The sequence below is a fragment of the Apium graveolens genome, chromosome 6, assembly GCF_009905375.1.
Source record: "Apium graveolens cultivar Ventura chromosome 6, ASM990537v1, whole genome shotgun sequence".
In the NCBI taxonomy this organism is placed as follows: domain Eukaryota; kingdom Viridiplantae; phylum Streptophyta; class Magnoliopsida; order Apiales; family Apiaceae; genus Apium; species Apium graveolens.
This window is the reverse complement of record NC_133652.1, coordinates 100,334,310-100,351,223: the sequence shown is the minus strand read 5'-3', so window position 1 is coordinate 100,351,223 and position 16,914 is coordinate 100,334,310.

Here is a 16,914-nt window from a genome sequence, read left to right as displayed (position 1 = left end):
AGGTAGTAAACTGTAATTTTCCAGGGGGTCGCCGGAAAACAGTCGGGGATGGCCGGAGAACACGTTCCAGGGATGCTCAGGCCACCATCACCTCCAGATCACATCTACACAACACCAGGAATACAACCATGCAATCAATTCATCCTAACAATCCCTGAGTTGGCCGGAATTTGGCCGTGAAATTTTCCAGTTTCCGGTGAACATCGGAAAACTTCAAAACACAACTCCCTTCTCTACAGACCTCGTTGGTTCATGAAACTTATACGACTAGATTGCAAATTTCACAGAGAACACAACCCACTATAACACATCATCAATCTATCACAGAATAAGAAACCCCCAAATTTCAATTAAGAACATTCATACGGGTTATAAACCCTAATTTTAAAATTCAAAAATCAAACTCAAATTTAAACATGTTATTGAACTCCAAATCAGACGTATGACATATGAAAATCATCAGGAAAACAAGCTCTACAACATGCAATCATCAAATCATACAAACAATCATCCGAACAAAAATTCATATTTTTAATAAAATAAATTCGAAAATAAATAAATTTTTAGAAAAATAACCTTGATTTCTGCAGGTGTATGGATTACAGAATCTGGTAGAGCTCTTCAAGACCTTCAGATTGGTTACTCGAGCTTTCCAAACCGAATTCAATAACAACTCCAAATGCTTGTTTGATTCTTAGAACAGTTTTAGGAAATTAGGGTTTTTCTCTGAAAATTATATAATTATCTGTCTGCAAATGATTTTGATACGAAATAAATTACGGTAAAAGGCTATTTATAATTACGGAAAATTAGTATCCCGTTGGATCATTCCGAATATAAAACGGTAAGTTTATTTGTAAAAACTGATCCAAACGGTATCGGTTTTCGGGATAATTATCCAAATCAGTACAATTTGTACTGCGGTCTTGGTCTCAGCACCTGGTTACACGTATTACGAAGTGATAATTGTGATAGTTTAATAAAAAGCTCCCGTTTATCGAAAATACGGGTTTTATTGATTTACCGAAACGAATATTGTATCGAAAATATTGCGTCGGGACCCGCGCAGGACAAACCGTATGCCGGATCGAAAAAGTCGAAACATGGAATATGCTCGGAATATTACAATTAGGTTAGGAAGGAGTTCTCGAAAGAGTTTCGGGTTCCAAAAACGTAACAACGGTTGACGTCGGTTGGTTCCCGTTTTTATAAAATAGATTTTAATTACCCGGAAAAAGATTTTAGAAATTTCATATGATTCTTATAAATCCATAAACCAACATAAAAATAATTAGGAAGATATGACAATTATCTATATTTTATTTTGGACATATAAAAATTAAAATACTCAATTAATATTATTTTTGAATATTCAAGTACAGATAACACTAAACAATTAGCTCACAGAATAGATATTGAACACACATAATAATTATATAATAGCAAAAATAATTACACGATATATTCCGGATATTACATCCTTCCCCCCTTAAAAGGATTCTGTCCTCAGAATCTCTAAGAAAACAAATGAGGGTACTTTTCTCTCATATCACTTTCTAACTCCCAGGTTGACTCTTCAACCTTTGGGTTTCTCCACAATACTCTTACTAACTTTACCACTTTATTTCTCAATACTTTCTCTCTTTCCTCTAAAATCTCTATCGGACTCTCTACATATGATAAATCTGCTTGAAGTTCTATTGGCTCATATTCTATTACATGCCTGGAGTCTGGATTATATTTCTTAAGCATTGATATGTGAAAAACATTGTGAATGTGCTCCATGTGCGGAGGTAACGCCAATTCGTAAGCTACTTTGCCAATACGCTTTAGGATTTCAAAAGGTCCGACATATCTTGGGTTTAGCTTCCCTTTCTCCCCAAACCTCGTTAGTCCTTTCCACGGTGATACTTTCAATAATACCAAGCTTCCTTCTTCAAATTCCATGTCTTTTCTTGACTGGTCTGCATATTTCCTTTGACGATCTTGTGCGGCTATTAATCTTTTCAGGATAATTTTAACAACTTCCTTTGTCTGCTGCACCAATTCGAGTCCGAGTATTTTGCGTTCTCCTACTTCGTCCCAATATACTGGAGATCTACATTTGCGTCCATAAAGGGCTTCATAAGGTGGCATCCCAATGCTGGCGTGATAACTGTTGTTATAGGCAAACTCTACCAGGGGTAAATGCTCGTCCCAACTTTCTTTGAAATCTATAGCATGAACACGTAGCATGTCCTCGATTGTCTAGATCGTTCTTTTACTTTGGCCATCCGTTTGGGGGTGATAGGCCGTACTCATATTCAATCTTGTTCCAAAACATTCTTGAAAACTCTTCCAGAATCTTGAATTAAACCTTGGATCTCTATCAGATACGATAGACACTGGAACTCCATGACGAACTACGATCTCTTTCAAGTACATATGAACTAACTTGTCGAGCGAAAATCTTTCATTTATAGGCAGAAAATGAGCTGACTTGGTAAGTCTATCTACTATAACCCAAATGGCATCATGATTAGCCCTTATCCTTGGTAATCCAACTATGAAATCCATGGTAATATGTTCCCACTTCCACTCTGGAATCTCCAATGGCTGTAGCAATCCGTTTGGTCTCTGATGCTCTGCTTTAACTCTCTGACATGTATAGCATTTACTAACCCATTCCGCAATTTCCCTCTTCATATCTGGCCACCAATAATTCTTCTTTAAATCTTTGTACATTTTGGTACTCCCTGGATGGATGGAATATCTTGAACTATGTGCCTCTTGTAAAATTTCATTTTTCAGCTCCGTCACTGGTGGAATCCAAATTCTTGAAGAAAACCTAAGAATACCTTGATCATCTTGTTGCATGCATAATTCCTCACCTACCAAACTATTTATATCTTGATCCATTACCTCTTTCTGGCATTTCTTTATTTTCTCCAATAACTCCGGTTGGAAAATCATACCGTACACTTTTGCTTCCTCGGGCTTGCAAATTCTAATCTCCAATTCCAATTTTTGAAATTCTTTATATATCTCTTCAGGTACGGATAACATATTTAACCTTTCCTTCCGACTTAACGCATCTGCTACAACGTTCGCCTTACCGGGATGATAATTAATCGAGCAATCATAATCCTTGATCAATTCTAACCATCTCCTTTGTCTCATATTAAGTTCCTTCTGGGTAAATATATATTTCAAACTTTTGTGATCCGTGAAAATCTCACATTTTTCTCCATACAAATAATGTCTCCAAATCTTCAAAGCGAAAACTATAGCTGCTAACTCCAAATCATGAGTAGGGTACTTCTGTTCGTGTGGTTTCAATTGCCTTGACGCATACGCAATCACTTTGTCGTGCTGCATAAGAACACATCTTAATCCTTTGTAAGAAGCATCGCTATAAATTACGAAATTCCCTTGATCGTCTGGAAGTGACAAAACAGGTGCTGTGATTAATCTCCGCTTCAATTCCTGAAAACTTTCTTCGCACTTGTCATTCCATATAAACTTTTCATTCTTTCGTGTAAGCTTTGTCAATGGTGTTGCAATTCTTGAGAAATTCTGAACGAATCGTCGATAATATCCTGCCAATCCCAAGAAACTTCTTACCTCAGTGGGTGTTCTCGGTCTTTCCCAATTCGTAATTGTCTCGATCTTTGCCGGGTCCACTTTGATCCCTTCATTACTGACTATATGTCCTAAGAACTGAACTTCCTGTAGCCAAAACTCACACTTCGACAATTTAGCATATAACTTCTTTTTCCTTAAAATCTCCAAAGTTGTCCTTAAATGTTCCGCATGATCCTCCTCCGTCTTTCAATAGATCAAAATATCGTCTATAAATACTATAACGAACTTGTCCAAATATTCCTTGAAAATTCTGTTCATCAGGTCCATAAACGCTGCTGGGGCGTTGGTCAATCCAAAAGACATCACTAAAAACTCGTAATGTTCATACCTTGTTCTGAAAGCTGTCTTTGGTATATCTTCTGGTTTGATCTTCAGTTGATGATATCCCGATCTTAAATCGATCTTGGAAAAATACTTGGCTCCCTTTAATTGGTCAAACAAATCATCAATTCTGGGTAACGGATACTTATTCTTGATTGTCAACTTGTTGAGCTCCCTATAGTCGATGCACAGTCTCATGCTTCCATCTTTCTTCTTGACAAATAATACCGGTGCACCCCACGGGGATACGCTGGGTCTGATTACTCCTTTCTCTAACAGCTCTTGTAATTGCTTTGCTAACTCTTTCATCTCAACGAGCGCCATTCTATACGGGGCCTTGGATACTGGTTCGGTTCCAGGTGCTAAGTCGATTGCAAATTCAATTTCTCTATCTGGAGGAAGTCCTGGTAACTCGTCGGGAAATACGTCTGGAAATTCCTTCACAACTGGAATATCTTCAAGTTTTGCTGGCTCCTGACTTCTGTCGATCACATATGCTACGAAATGCTCACATCCTTGTCGTAGTAACTTCTTGGCTTGAATCATCGTTAAGAACTTCTTTACCTGCTTCTGTCCCTTGAACGTTACTATTCTTTCGTCTGGCGTTTTTACCATTACTTTCTTATTTCGACAATCTATCTGAGCATTATGCTTGGATAACCAATCTATTCCTAATATAACGTCAAATTCTCCTAACTTAAACGGTATCAAATCTACCCAAAACTTACTACCAGAAATCTCAATCTCACAATTCCCACAAACTTGGTTAACAGTTACACGTTCTTGATTTGCTAATTCCACAGTCATTATTTCATTTAAATACCCAACTGGACAATTTAACTTACTAACAAAATCTTGTGAAACAAACGATCGAGTTGCTCCCGAATCTATTAACACTTTGGCACATAAAGAATTTACATTAAGCGTACCTGCCACGACATCCGCATCCTGGATCGCATCCTTCACCGACATGTCAAAAACTCTAGCCCTCGGAGTCTCATTCACTGTTGGGGTAGATCCCATAATCCTTAATGCATTACTGAATGGGGCTGGTGTCTTGCAATCCCTGGCGATATGTCCTGGCTTCCCATATTTAAAGCATGTAAATCCAATGACCGGAACCTTCACTGCTGGATTCCGGATAGGCTGATCCTTATTTGCTGGCTCTCTTGTTGGCTGATTTCGGTACTCCATCGAGTAGTGCCCTTTCTGGTTGCATTTAAAACATACCACATTCAACTTGTTACAAACTCCTCCATGCTTCTTTCCACATACTTGACAATCTGGAAAAGTTAATCTCAACTGATTCGGCTGATTCACATTAGCTGGACGATTGCCCTGGCCTCCGTCTCCTGCATTTTGTCTCCTGAAATTAAAATTTCTCCCTGGCTGAAACTTGCCCTTCTTAAAATTTGGAAACTTCCCTGTTTGTGACTGACCCTCACTTCCCTCAACTTTCCTTTTCTTGCTTTCCTTTTCTTTCTGGAACATCTCACTCTCTGTCTCTGCGATCATAGCTTTCTGTACAACCCCGGTATAGGTATCCAATTCAAAAATAGTTACCTTCCCTCTGATCCATGGCTTCAAGCCTTGCTGGAATCTCTTAGTTTTCTTTCTATCAGTATCAACATACGACGACACATACCTTGACAATTCCTCAAACTTCCCCTCATAATCTGTTACCGACATGTTCCCTTGCTTTAATTCTAAAAACTTCAGCTCCATTTGATCCTGAACAAACTGAGGAAAATACTTTTCTAAAAACAATTCCTTAAACCTTTCCCAAGTAATAACATCTGTGCTTTCCAATGTCTTCACCATCTCCCACCAAGGCAAATGCCTTCTCTATTTCCTTCTGCTCCTCTTTCACTTTTACCAAGGCAAATGCCTTCTCTATTTCCTTTAACCACACATTTGCTTCAATTGGCTCTAAGGAACCCTTGAATCTGGTGGGTTTACTGCCTGAAAAGTTTTGAAAGTTACCCGGGGATTGGTCTGTCTCTGCTGTTGTTGTGCCAGGTGAACTGTTTGTTGGGCCAAGATTTGAAGAATCTAGGCTATTGCTGGGTCCATGGGTCCTGGGTTCATATTCTGGTTTGTATCATCTTGGTTGTTATTGTTATTGTTGTTGGTTTCTTCATTCTGGGTGTTGGTGCGGGTATTTCTTCTGGAAGGCATTTTCTGTAAAGAATCAATCAATTTATTTAGCTTTTGAATCAAATCTTTGTATAAAAGAAAAGTTTTATAAAACAGGAATATCTCTTTTTGAAAACAGTTGTAACTAAGTAAATTGCATGCTTCTTTACAGAATATAAATAGTTATGGAAAACAGGGTACATGGTATCACAGGGTATACTGGTGCAATAAATAAGGTAAAGTAAAACAGGTGCGATAAAGTAAATGACAGTGTTGGAAAAGAAAAGGTACTGATATATAGATCAAAAGTTTTAGGTAGTACAAGCGTAAAGACGCTTCGAAAGTAAAAGCAAAAAGGGTACAATAACCTACTCACTAGTCAACATCGCTAGTCTATAAATACAACTCAAAAGTCTACTGATACATACTACACACTACTGTACATACTACATAATCATAACAACACTGCTCAGCATCTCCATCTCAGAATCTCTAACTCATGGCAAATCTGGACCTCCTATCTCCTCAAGCTCCTCTAGAACCCACTTAGCCCACTCCACTAGGAAATCAGGGGTGATGTCCTCATGTGTAGCCTCAGCAATCCTCACAGCAGCTGCTCTACGAAACGCCTGGAGCCTCTCCCTAAGTCGCCTTTCACCACTCCCCATCTCTCTGGTACGCATGATATGCAATAACTCCTGGATCTGACCCTGTAGGAATCGCTGCTCCACAAGGCAAGCCTCAAACTGATGATATGGGATAGGATAGGAAGAGAACTGGAAAGGTATTCTCGTGACTGAATGACTAGTAAAGCCTGAATCAGCAGGTGGGGGTCCTCTAACAGGTGGCCTCATGCCTGGAGGTGGAATGGCCTGCAATGGTACGGGCTGCAACACCGGTGGAGGTAGAATAGCCAATGCTGGTGGAATAACAGGTCGTGGATCCGATGCTGGTGCTCCAACTGAAGGCTCTGAGTGATCAGCTGATATGGGAATAAAAGAGTCAGCCATCTCTGCTATCTAAAATCATATCATAATATAAGAATCTCGTACCACGACGCAAACTATACTAATACCGGTTATACCATAACACTCAACCTCTCGACGTTCTATCATCCTATACCTTACTTCTAATCATATCCCTCTACCCATTCCCGTCAACCTAGGCTTGTGTTAGTGACTTATAACCTGTAGCTCTGATACCAAACCTGTGGCGCCCTCCAAACCCGGGTCAGAAGTTTGGGGTCCACACACACACCTTATTTATAACCTGCTTATAACAATAATAAAGATAATAATAATATATGCAGTGACCCTACTTACCAACCACCACGGACCGCAATAGGTTAAAGTATGCACACAAGCCAAACACACTAATATATTACAAACCGTTCAAATCCCAACTATTTCAAACTCAAACTGAGTATTAAACATTATTACAAACTTTTACAAACTTAAATTATCCCAAAAGAAGCCTACTAGCTCAGCTTTCTCAACCTGAACCCCTAGCTCTCGCACTGGACTGGGGATCCTCGCTACCAACTGGTTCCTTTTTAACTGGAAAGAATATAAACAACATCGCACAAATGAGCTAACTAGCTCAGCAAGTCACAATGACAAAACTGAGAATAATGATCATCAATTGAATATGATTATGATATCAAGTGAACATTGGATTATGATTTTGAATTGGATATTATACTTTTAATTTAAAAACCAAAGTTAGGCTGCTGATCAGTCACGCACTAACCCCGAGCAAGGCACACAGCATTGCTCTAACTACTGGATCCAAGGCACACATTGGCCTAACTTGACCATTATATGGTCTGACCACGAATTTGGTCCATAATTTTATAAAAACAATCCAATTCTAACATAATAACAGAATATGCAATAATAAACAATAACCAGAATCATTAACAACAATGAGTGTTTAATATTGAAAGGGTTTCAATCCTTGTAAGGATCAATAAGGTAATTTAAAACTTGGGTGCTGGGTAATGAAAGAATTGGATAACAAAGAAATCAACATTTCAGGGTTTCAAAGATTTGGGCTTTCAATGCATAGGATACAATGATTGAATGTACAAGTAATTCAGTTCAGTGTTTGGGATTTTGTTTGCATGTATTTGTGGAGTAGTATCGTATACTTGAGGTTCGTGTTTGGGTATACAATAATCAATGGTCTAGAAAGAATAAGGTTCATGGCTCAAAAAAATAACTGGAATCAGGGTTTAGGTTTCAGTGCTTCAAAGCACTTGCAATATCAACAAGACTATCACGTATTACAATATTTCGAGAAAGTTCGGAATACTTGTCTAATATTAGCTTACTACACAACCGTCTTACTCCTTAACTCTTTGTTTCCCTTTCCTACGTCTTGCCTCTTCTGCTCACATATCATAAGCATCTATCAATAATTTACTCATGGAATTCTATTCAACACATACTTCTATCTACCCTTCGTTTTACCCAAATCCGATTAACGGATTGAAAGTTATGCAATAATTAAGTAAACACCGAATATATAGACTGATAGTCAATTAACAAGTCACATATAGCACATAATACATCACGTAATCAATGATATATTATTTATAAAGAAGTCTAAGGTCATAAATAGGCTTTCTGGTATTTAAAATGATTTTTAAAACATTTTTCGGAATTAAAACGGGTCGTTGGATCAATTTCGGGTTAATAAATAGGGTTCGGTTGGCCAATTCTGGCTCCGAAATAATTTTAGAATAATTATCGAGCCTTGGAAATAATTTAGAATACTATTTTAAAGCTCGAAACTATTTTTCAAAATTTTTAAATAATTTTTAAATAATTAAATCTAATTAAATAATTAATTAAAATCAATTAATAATTAATTAAATTAATTAATCAATTAATTTTCGAATTAATTGACCAATTAATCAATTAGAAATTAACTGAAATTAATTAACTAATTAATTTAGATTTATTTGTGAATTAAAAATAATTTTCAGAATTAAAATAATAATTTTTAGAATTTTCAGAAATTAAAAATGAATTTTTATAATAAAAATAAATAAGAAATATGATTTTTAAACATTTTTAAAACAGAAATCCAATTTTTGCAAAGTCTGGAAACTACAGGGACCAAACTGCATCATTTTCAAAACTATAGGTACTAAACTGTAATTTTTCAGGGGGTCGCCGGAAAACAGTCGGGGATGGCCGGAGAACACGTTCCAGGGATGCTCAGGCCACCATCACCTCCAGATCACATCTACACAACACCAGGAACACAACCATGCAATCAATTCATCCTAACAATCCCTGAGTTGGCCGGAATTTGGCCGTGAAATTTTCCAGTTTCCAGCGAACATCGGAAAACTTCAAAACACAACTCCCTTCTCTACAGACCTCGTTGGTTCATGAAACTTATACGACTAGATTGCAAATTTCACAGAGAACACAACCCACTATAAGACAACATCAATCTATCACAGAATAAGAAACCCCCAAATTTCAATTAAGAACATTCATACGGGTTATAAACCCTAATTTTAAAATTCGAAAATCAAACTCAAATTTGAACATGTTATTGAACTCCAAATCAGACGTATGACATATGAAAATCACCAGGAAAACAAGCTCTACAACATGCAATCATCAAATCATACAAACAATCATCCGAACAAAAATTCATATTTTTAATAAAATAAATTCGAAAATAAATAAATTTTTAGAAAAATAACCTTGATTTCTGCAGGTGTATGGATTACAGAATCTGGTAGAGCTCTTCAAGACCTTCAGATTGGTTACTCGAGCTTTCCAAACCGAATTCAATAACACCTCCAAATGCTTGTTTGATTCTTAGAACAGTTTTAGGAAATTAGGGTTTTTCTCTGAAAATTATATAATTATCTGTCTGCAAATGATTTTGATACGAAATAAGTTACGGTAAAAGGCTATTTATAATTACGGAAAATTAGTATCCCGTTGGATCATTCCGGATATAAAACGGTACGTTTATTTGTAAAAACTGATCCAAACGGTATCGGTTTTCGGGATAATTATCCAAATCAGTACAATTTGTACTGCGGTCTTGGTCTCAGCGCCTGGTTACACGTATTACGAAGTGATAATTGTGATAGTTTAATAAAAAGCTCCTTTTATCGAAAATACGGGTTTTATTGATTTACCGAAACGAATATTATATCGAAAATGTTGCGCCGGGACCCGCGCAGGACAAACCGTACGCCGGATCGAAAAAGTCGAAACATGGAATATGCTCGGAATATTACAATTAGGTTAGGAAGGAGTTCTTGAAAGAGTTTCGGGTTCCAAAAACGTAACAACGGTTGACGTCGGTTGGTTCCCGTTTTTATAAAATAGATTTTAATTACCCGGAAAAAGATTTTAGAAATTTTATATGATTCTTATAAATCCATAAACCAACATAAAAATAATTAGGAAGATATGACAATTATCTATATTTTATTTTGGACATATAAAAATTAAAATACTCAATTAATATTATTTTTGAATATTCAAGTACAGATAACACTTAACAATTAGCTCACAGAATAGATACTGAACACACATAATAATTATATAATAGCAAAAATAATTACACGATATATCCCGGATATTACAATCAGGCTATCTTATTTTCTTATAAAACAGATGTTGAAGAACAACAGTAAAAGATTGTCAATAAAGCTGAGCAAGATGGAAATTTGGATGTTTGGCTAGATAAAGATTTCAGTTTGGAGATGGATGGGGTTTTAGATAGGTTTAGAAAAGAGTATATCACTATCCTAGGAAGCAATGCCAAGACTCTCAGTCTACAGGAAGTCTATGATGCTATTACGGAAGTCTACAAGGCACAGCTTAAAACTTTTAACCTCATTGGTAAAGCATTACAACAGACTCTGAATAGTCATCAAGACAGAATCAGAAGATTGCTAAAAGACGAACTAGATGACCTTGTGCCAACTCAGGTGGAAATTAAGAACAAATTCAACAAATTTGCTGACCAAATGGCAAGGTTTGATGTGACTAGTATAGAGCAGAGCATCAAAAATCTAAAGCAATCCTTTCTGGCTCTGTATAAAGTTGTCCAAAATCAAATCACAATAACAATGACGCAAGGGTCAAATTGGATCAACTTCACCAAGCCAGGTATGAACCCTCAGCTCTTTTGATGGAGGGAATCAGGGAATCTATTCAAGCCATATTTGGTGCTTCTCTCTCCACAAGCTCACAACAACCAATCTCCACCCCAAAATCTTCACATTCAGTCTCTTCAACAGCAAGTTTCCAATCTGCAAGCCTCAAATGATTCACTCACAGGTTAGGTCACAGCTCTCACTACTCTAGTGCAGAGTCAATAAAATGACATCAGGACCCTAGTAGACTCTCACAAACATCTCCAAATGCAGAATTTTATCTCATTGTATTATGTATTCCTTGAATGTTCAATTACCTGCTCTACTTGAAGCTGTGAGGCCAGAAATTCCAACTCCACTACTCCTGCCTGCTACCAAGACTAAGGGGGAGATAGAAGCTAGAATTCAACAATCCAAGGAAGCTAGAAAATATGCACAATCAAAAGAAGTTGGAAAAGATACATCCCACTCAGGTCAAAGCTCTACACAAGTAAAAATCTCTCAAGATGTTGGAAAAGACAGACTCTAGAATGCTGCAGAAGGACCCTGTCAGGACAAGGAGTTCAATGAGCTATTAATAGTTCTAAGAATGTATCTTCACAACAACTACATCACTTGAAAGAGAGCTATGGCCAACAACATCAATTTTCTAAGAGTGGTGATAGTAAAGGTTGGAAAATATTTGGACAAGAGGATAGTGGCCAATGTCAATGACTGTGGTTTGGACAGGTGTCTACAGGTGTCTCTCTCAAATCTTCAAACCATGAGAGCATCTGAGCTGGATTTAATAATTGATAGAGTTAATCCAGTAATTCCAGAGGACACCCAATTGCTCAATGAACTCAAAAAAGCTCAGATAGATGCTTTTCCTAAATCCTATCTACATCCAAGCAAGGGGTGACCTACATTTGTCCTCAAACCAAACAGTGCAGATACTTCACAGTTCCCATAAACTGTGTAAGGGGGAATATAAGATTGATAATTACTTTGAAGACTGATCTCAAAACCAAGAACAAAATAGCTGAAGATGAGGAGATGATCAAGATGACAGGAAGATACCTTCAGAATGCTGAAACCATGTTGCCAACCACTCAATTCAACACAAAAGATGACAAGGATGATGATGATGCGCAGAAGAATGATGAGCAAAAACCTTCTGGCTTAAATCCAAGTCAATCTTCTAAAGCAATTGGCAGTAAATTAGAAGAGAAGACGCAGGATGAGAAGAAGAGGGTGTTAGTGTATACTGAAAATATTTATTTGAAGTATGTACATTTATTTCTGGCCAGTTTATTTGAGAATCATTTGAATGTTTACATGTTGTCTAATATTATATATTGTGAACGATCTAGTATCAAATGGGATACAAAATATTAGATTGTTAAATACGGTTATATAATATAATAAGGTTCACAGCACAGGTGGTGTTGGACAATCCACTGGTATGGCTGTAGTATTATTTAGATTAGTTTATATTGACTAATAAATAATACTAGTATACTTTGTGTATATTGAACAGGATCAAATTTAGAATTGTTCCCTTAATACTGATTAAGAAGGAGAACTAAGATTCTATGTTATTATTAATGCTTAGGTTCTTAATCCGGAAATAGTAATTGACACGTGTATATTATTTACATGCTTTAATTTATATATGAAATAATTCTTTTGAATTATATCATTATATTTTGGGTGATGGAATTATATACATGGTGGATATTATTTATTGAAGGAATCCATGTCCTGATAATATTCGGGTTAATGATGTCCCCTTGAAAGCTCAAAAAGATTTAATTATGTGAAACCCTGCAGGTGGAATTTATTCTGGCATAATTAGATAAAGGTTGAGTGGATGATCAAGGATAAACGATATTAATTAAATAAATTATCAGTAATTTATTTAATTAATGGACATATGATATTTTAAACATGGAGAATTTAATAAGCAAATAATATTGGAACCGAATTAATTAAATTACGGTATTAGGAAAGGTAGTGCAAATATTACTCCCTCCATCCCTCCCAAATGTTTACATTTGGGTGGGGCGCGGAGTTTAAGAAAAATGATAACGTAGTGGAGAAAAGTTGAAAAAGTGAGTAAAGTAGTGGGACCGATTAATATTATATGTATAAAGTGGGTATAGTGGAGGAAAGTAGTGGATGTAGTTAATTTAAAAATTATAAAAACTTTACTATTTTTGGAAAATTTTGAAATGTAAACAATTGGAAGGGACATCCCAAAAAGGAAAGTGTAAACAAATGGGGGGGACAGAGGGAGTAATTCTTTAGTGGATTGAATTAATATTTAATTACATTGGGCTAGGCTCAAGATGTAATTAGAAGGCCCAACCTAATTATCCATGGTCCCTATTGTAGCCTATATATATTCTTATTCTCTTCTTGCTTGACAATTGTGTGAAAACATATTGTAGCCATCAAGGAGCAAGAAGAGAGGATAACTTGAGAAGACGGAGGCCACACTTCGCTCAAGGGAATTTGGAAATACAATAGAAGAGCGTGGAATCAACCATTAACAAGGTAATCCTCTTTTTATAATCTTTATCGTAAAACGTAGTAACACCCTAAGTCCGTGGTTCCCAACAATTGGTGTCAAGAGCCTGGTAATGGGTTCTACATTTTATGATATAATGTTCATGTCGTAATTATATATGCGTGTATATAGTGATTTGCTTGTATTGGTTTTGATGCAGGTTGTTAATCCACTATTATGGCCATGTATATTTTAATTATGTGTTTGGATCCCACGTGGTTTAATCGTGGTTAATTTTTGTTTTGGTTTCCACGTGGTTTAATCGTGGTTGTAATTTACACGAGGGTTGATCGTGTTAGAACAGATTTTACAAAATTAGTTTTGTATTAGATCTATTTTTTTGTAATTGTTCCGGGTATTTTGTAATAGTTATATGCGATCAGAAATCAATTCCGGTAGTTTTTTGTTCCGCTGTGCGATTACAAGAGGCTGTTGTTGACGTTTGGATCGAACAAAATCAAAACAAAACTCACAGAAAAGCAACAGGCGCGCGCGCTGCGGCTGCTGCGGCAGCTGGGACTGCTGGGGCCACTGCGGCAGCTGGGACTGCTGGGGCTGCTGGGGCTGCTGGGGGCGTCGGGGCGCGCTTGGGGCAGATTGTTTTTTAGAGCTGGACTTTTTTTTCAAGGGCCATAATAGTGGAAAATTTATTTTAATTTTTTTCCATTAAATTTTAATTATTACTTTAATTTATTGATTATGTGTGTCGTTAATTATGTGTGTAATTCTTTTAAAATTGCATGTTTAACTTAATTAGGACGACATGGACTTAAATTTTATTTATTGCTTTAATTAAATGTTATATGCTGCTAAAATTATGTGTGTATTTTGAATGCATGATTAGACATAATTATAACAACATAGGGCCCCATTTAATTTTAAAATTCCTCAATTTTAATAAAAAAAAATCTAAGTGGGAGAGGGAATTAATATGAAATTAAATCACATGGTCTCCATTATTGATTGTAGGTAATTTAACATAAAGACGAATATAAATTATATATACGTCACCCATCGTGGCATGTAATTTATGGTGTCTAGAATGTTATAGAAATTACTAGAACAAACTTCTTAAATTAATAAATTTTGAAAGGAATAAATACGGATTTTCTTTATTTCTGATTTGGGGCGATTTTGTCAAAAACGGGTTCATCGAACTTATAAGGCTGTGGGTTTTAAGCGAGACCGATGTGACTCCTCCACTACCTGGAAATCAAACCATTGATGAATATTGAATTGAAGTATTCTATTCAAGGCAAAATTACAAATATTGGAAGGTATAAATGCCACCCATTGTGGCGTACCAAGTTCCATGGATTTCAAATAATTTAAGATTTGATGATGGTATACACTTAGCTATGAAAAATAATATAGTCCACCCCAACGTGGCATATTGTTTAGTAATAGGACCGAAGTAACATTTAAACAAAATTAGGTGGTATACATGTCACACATCGTGGCGTACCAGAAGCTTATGGTGTTTATATGTTAGTGCATTAAATTTTAATAATTGTTAGAGGAATCAATAGATCTTAATAATTAATGCACCCTTATTTATGTGATGTTTTTATGCATGATTCTCAGGATAAAATGGGTTTTAATCCACTATTCACCATACTTAAGGATAACAAACTTACCGGACCTAACTATATTGAATGGAAATGAAATTTGGACATTGTGTTGACTGCTGAGGAGTACAAGTTTTGCACTTATGAACCCAAGCCTGAACAGCCTGCTGTTGATGCTCCTGAAGATGAGAAAGAGTATTATAAACGGTGGATTAAGGCTGATGAAATGTCGCGATGTTACATTCTGGCAGCAATGTCGGGTGTTTTGCAGCATCAGCATCAGCCTATGGCCACTGCTTCGGATATGCTCTTTAATCTCAAGGAACTTTTTGGAGATCAGAATAGGGCTTCTAGGCAAGTAGCCATGAAGACTTTAATGAACACTCAGATGGCTGAAGGCACACCTGTAAGGGATCATGTTCTCAAAATGATGTCGCATCTGAATGAGATAGAGATCCTTGGTGCTGAACTTGACGGGGAAACCCAGATTGACATTATCCTTATGAGCTTGTCCAAGAGTTTTGAGCAGTTCCGCTTGAATTACAACATGAACAAGAGGCAGTATAGTCTCGCGGAACTGCTGACAGAACTTCAGGCAGCTGAAGGATTATTTCGGCAGAGTGTTCAAGTGAATGTGGCTGAGAAAGATTCTTCCTCTAAGTCGAAAGGTATTAAGAAGAAGAAAAAGGCTCAGACACAGAAAGCTGTGAAGGCAGTGGGAGTTCAGGGTGGTGTAAAAAAGCCTAAGGGAAAGTGCTTCAGATGCAAACAGTCAGGTCACTGGAAACAGGATTGTCCTCTTCCTAAGAAGACGAACAATACTGGTATGTCTCTTTCTCTAGTTACAGAAACATTTATAGCGGCTATATCTACGAGCACTTGGTGTGTAGATAAGGAGCCACTGATCATGTTTGTAATTCTATGCAGGGGTTCCAACTATCCAGAATGCTTAGAGATGGTGAGATATACGTGTTCATGGGAGATGCTACGAAAGTAGCAGTAGTTGCAATAGGAATTATTCATTTATCTTTTGGTTCTGATAGGATTTTGGTTTTGAACAATTGTCTTTATGTACCTTCTTTTAGAAGGAATTTAATTTCGGTTTCTAAACTTGCTTTGGATGGTTATAGTGTTTGTTTGGATCGTAATGTTTCTATTATGATGAATAAACGAATTATATGTTTTGGTACATTGCAAGACAATTTGTATATAATTAATCCTAGTCAACCTGCACTGCAACTGCAATTTAGGGAATTGAACAACACATCTTCTAACTCTACTAAAAGAAAGGAACCTTCTAGTTTGAACCAAACATATCTTTGGCACTTGAGATTAGGTCATATTAACTTGGGGGGGATTCAAAGACTGGTAGTAGACGGGCCTTTAAGCTCATTGGCAGTGGAGCCATTTCCAGTTTGTGAATCCTGCTTGGAAGGTAAAATGACTAATAGGCCTTTCAAGGCAAAAGGGAATAGAGCCAAACAACTGTTATAATTGGTTCACTCTGATTTATGTGGACCCATGAATATCCAAGTAAGAGGTGGTTATGAATATTTCGTCACTTTCATTGATGA